General features: G+C 35.6%; 1 long non-coding RNA gene across 2 annotated transcripts; it reads left to right on the forward strand.

The window, feature by feature from the left end:
• Positions 1–2,555: 2,555 nt before the first annotated feature.
• LOC149682845 (uncharacterized) lies at positions 2,556–4,049 on the forward strand. Of its 2 annotated transcripts, none has more exons than XR_016384140.1 (2): positions 2,556–2,602; positions 2,683–4,049. It is a non-coding gene; the product is annotated as an uncharacterized LOC149682845 (long non-coding RNA). The 2 variants fall into 2 exon arrangements; XR_016384139.1 differs by having other exon boundaries at positions 2,688–4,049.
• The last annotated feature ends 530 nt before the right edge of the window (positions 4,050–4,579 follow it).

Genomic DNA, 4,579 nt, shown 5'->3' on the forward strand with positions numbered 1-4,579 from the left:
GGAGGGGCTCTTTACTGGGCTATGAGTCGGACTGAAGTAAATACAAACCGTTCTCCATTCCTACTTCTAAAATTAATTCTATCCCTGGAGAAATATATTCTTCATAAACCGGTTTTTTGGTTTGGCACCAGAAGGGAGGCTCTGGGCACGGATAGCTAGAATCAGAGATTTATTTTCAGGCGGAGAGGACACTATTTATAAAGGCTGGGTTGCTGTTATTTAATTATAGTTGTCGTTGAAAACTTCTATTGATCCTTCAATTTATATATAGATATACCTAGATGTAATAGGTTTTTAGCTTTGAGTATGAAAGACATACTGGTTTTTACGCTTATGCTCTGATAGTGGGTATGTTTGTGCATGGTTTGTGTGTGGATGTTAGATAATCTAAGATCTCTTTAGCTAGGTGTGGTAAGAACTTCATATAGCCCGCAACTGTTGGCCATCACGATTATTACCTTGGCGAGTAAGGAAACGTGAACGCTGCACAACATTAGCACATACAAAACTAACACTCCCTCTACACACCAGCTAATACGGAATTTTCATTTACGTGACTTGTATATTTTTGTCAACCTGATCGTTTCAAATGATAATGGAAAATTAATGTGGCATCACGATATACTTTTTCCTTTCCTACCAAAAATATTGCACGTTTTAAAATATAATTACATTTACAAATGATGTTTTGACGAAGAGCAATAGGTACTGAAAACAAAATGTCATTTCTACTAAAGTGCACTTGGCGTGCACCGTATTTATATTAAAGGGAATGCGAATTTACAATTTCATTTCATGGCTGCGTTCAGTAACGCTCAACGGAGACTCCGTTGAATGCGCATTCACCACTGAAAGATTTTCCGAACTTCCGGTTTGACGTCACGATTGTAAGAGACATCGAAGTCATCAGCTATAAGAGCCGATTACTTCGTTAAGCAACGCAATTTGTGACGTATCAGCAATGGCGGAAACTTATCTCCCTGAAGGATTTCGAGAAGTTAATTTGAGGGATAATTTCAAAAATGTTTATAAAATCGGTCTAGCAGCGACTGAATGCGAAAGAATAATGTCTGATAGTATTATATGAAATTTTTTCGATTATATCTTTGAAGCTTGAAGTTTGGCAAAGTTACTGGTCAGAGTTTTATCATATTTTGGTTAGCAGACCCTCGCATATCCATTTCCATGAACAGTAAGCAGATGACACAACGCAAAGTTTGCAAAAAACCATTCAGTAGCCAAATACGTGCATGACGTCACGTTGATCAACGGAACTCAACGCGTTTGGTCTCCGTTGAGCATTACTGAACGCACCCCATATTTTACCACGAAAGTGATATTTTGATACACTTTTAAGTCTCTACTTTCAAAATATCAAATTTTTAATATAATTGAACCAAAGTTTCTATTTTCAAAATCCATTGAAAAATCACGAAAGCTCAGTTTCGATATGTCAACAATTTTTCCTGTCGAGCTTCTTCGCCCGTTTGATGACATCACTATGACGTGAGGAAAAAAAGCGCGGGAATCCTATACGCGTCTCGAGCTCGAGCTCGAACTTCTCGCCAGTCTAAACTCTGGGTCTGATAACGGAGAGAGTGGCACCATCTTACGTGGAAAATATATCTGTGACGTTACCCTACTGGAAATGTTTTAGCCTTTCATAAAAAGTGATTTCAAATAATTTCATACGAAGCATTTTCAAATGCATATTGCCAAAGAACTAGAAATCGGAGAATTAAAAGCTTGATATTTTTGAATTCACAGAACTTAATTCTACCTTTTGTTATATAAATCAGAGGTTTTTCAAACGAAGCTTCTCATTCCCTTTAATGGTTTTTCTTCAAGCGAAATGAAAGCCAATGACAAAAGGTCGGCCAAGTCGAATTTTTGGTGTGCAAGCTGCGGTTTTAGGGGCACATAACGTAACTCATAAAATGTGACACGTCAGTGTATACACAGAAAAAAGTGTGTTAATGATTTGAACACATTTTTGTGTTCAAAAATCAGATTTTGGTTTCTTGATATGTTTAAGTGATGAAAAAGTGTAATTTATTGAACACTTCGCTTAATTTTGGCGTTCAACTTCTAATTTTTGTTTCTATTTGGAAAAATTGTAACAGTTGAACACAAAATCTTAACACTTTCACAATGAACGCATTAAAAATTTAGGAACAGCGAACGCGATCATTTGTTTTCATGTTCTGTAAACCTTGTAGTTGAAGGCGTACTTCGTCGAAGCTTATTCGATATATACTCTGTTCCAGCTTTGGTTCTCAGCACACTCTAAGCTAGATCTCTATGTAACGTAGCTTTGTGCGTGCTGACGACTAAAGCTGGAACAGAGTATACACCGAATAAGGTCCCGTCGGAGATAGGAAGTTGCTTATCATATAGCGTGAAAACCTATTTCCTCACGCGCATTCTTTATATCCATGGTTTTTCTTTGTCGCCCAGGAATGAATTTAAACTTGAAGTAATTATACAATTCAATGATTCAGTGGCGTCGCTAGGCCTTTTTTTCGGGGGGGGGGGGGTAAAGCCCCCTATTCCCCCCCCCCAAATTTCAAACTTAGACCCCTCTAAAATAATCACCAGACTGGTAAGCATATTTTTAAATAATAAATATTTGGAATGCGAATTTAATTTAACTATACGCCTTGAAAACGTTTCTTGGCAAAGCGCAGACGATGAGACGAACTCTCTGACAAAGCATTTTTGCAATTGCATTTACTTATGTTTGGGAAATTTTAATATTCCCTAAAATTCGTCTGCAACCTTTACTGCTGCTAATGTGCTAATAAGAAAACCGATCCCGAAAGTAACAGCACATAAGTTTTGGGCAGGATTTTTAAGCCTTGGCCCTTCAGAATATTAAAGGTGTAATCCTTTTTGTGGGTAAGTTTTAAGTAACTATTACAAGACAAATATATATTTCAATACTTAATAGTCCTTTTACTAGCAAAATAACTTAAACCTCAGTACAGTAATACCTATTAATTATTAATTACAAGTAAGAAATTCTCGTACATATCTCTCTTGGACTCTAGAATGAGAGAGGTACAGTCGCCGCAATTAAAACCTTTTTTTCTCGCGACGTCTTGTTTCAACAATAAGCCGCAAATCTTTATTAAAACAACAATATACGATAAGTTTTTTTATCAATTGTATCAGATCAATAATTTGCGGCTTATTGTTGAAACAAGACGTCGCGAGAGAGAAAGTTTTTAATTGCGGCGACTGTACTTAACATGTTCGTACACTCTAAGAAAGGGAAGTGTAATTTAAGAAAACACTTTTTTTACACCTTAAAAACACCCAAAGAGAGTTTTATTACCTTGAGTTTTTGTGGGGCCAATTTAAGGTGTAAATTCGGTGTAAAATAAAACTTTTTAAAACCGTTTTGAAATTAAAAATGGAAAATTATAGTACTGCGGGTTTCTTAAATAAGGTCTTTCATTTTCATTAATGTTTTAATATTAAAGTCAATACAAACAGTAAAAAATTATTGAAAAACTTGATTGTTAAGCATTTTTTAAAGATGATATTCATGAAAGAATATATTTTTATCCTTTAAATAAAATTAACAAAGAAATTCGTAATCAGAGGGTATTGTACTTTTGTAAAACACTGCTAAACGTGTTAGGCGACACTCTGAAACGTGTTAGGTGACACTCTTAAAAGCGTCATGCGACACTCTTGCAGTGGGGTCGCTAAGTCTTTTTGGGGGCTTTAGCGCCCCTAAAATTTCAAAGTTAGCCCCCTTAAAATAATCCGTAAATTCTACTAAAAAATTGCTCGTATCCCCTAAAATTTTGTAGCAATATAGTGTAAAAAATTATTATGATAATTTCGTTCAGTTTCATCTTTGTAGAGATGAATTTCAATATCAAACAGTAGTGGGGACTAAAAGCAAACGGAAACTGAACTTATAAAAGACGAGTGAAATTCTTTCATCCACAATTGTCTCATAGTCACTAACTGATCGGTTCCGTACTCTTTATTAATAAAAGTTTGTAAATCTTTAATATACGAATAATAAACTTAAACCCCCCCACCCCCCCAAATTTCAAACCCTAGCAACGCTACTGCACTCTTGAAAGTGTTAAGCGATACTCTTAAAAGTATTGTGCGACACAAAAAAACGAGACTATGTTAGTAGGGCGACTACAGACGCCAACTTTTGTGACATGTCTTATCTTTATTTTGAGAATCATTAGAGTAGAAAATGAAATTTTTTTTTTAAATATTGTAGAGTAGATTAGGTCAAACGCGTTTCTGGTGCTCGAAAAATTCTTAGTGAAAAGAGATTATTAAATTTAACAAGAACGTTTATATCTACTGCTTGGATATTATGGCCTCCAAAACCAACTTAATACCCGATGAAATTATAGTAATTAAAAACTTTCTGCCTTTTTCAGAGGCTATTAAGTCGGTAAAAATTACCAACTTTTATGCAGTTTCACACTGAATGCTAGAACTAGCATTCAGGGCCGGATTAAGCAATTTTGCACCGGGGGCCGCCCCCTTTAGTCGAAAAAAACAGAACAGCAAATGTCCCTAAGAGGGAATAGTTTAA

Source organism: Phalangium opilio, unplaced genomic scaffold (assembly GCF_054372755.1).
Source record: "Phalangium opilio isolate 3A_F unplaced genomic scaffold, DU_Popi_V2 ptg000037l_1, whole genome shotgun sequence".
Taxonomy (NCBI): domain Eukaryota; kingdom Metazoa; phylum Arthropoda; class Arachnida; order Opiliones; family Phalangiidae; genus Phalangium; species Phalangium opilio.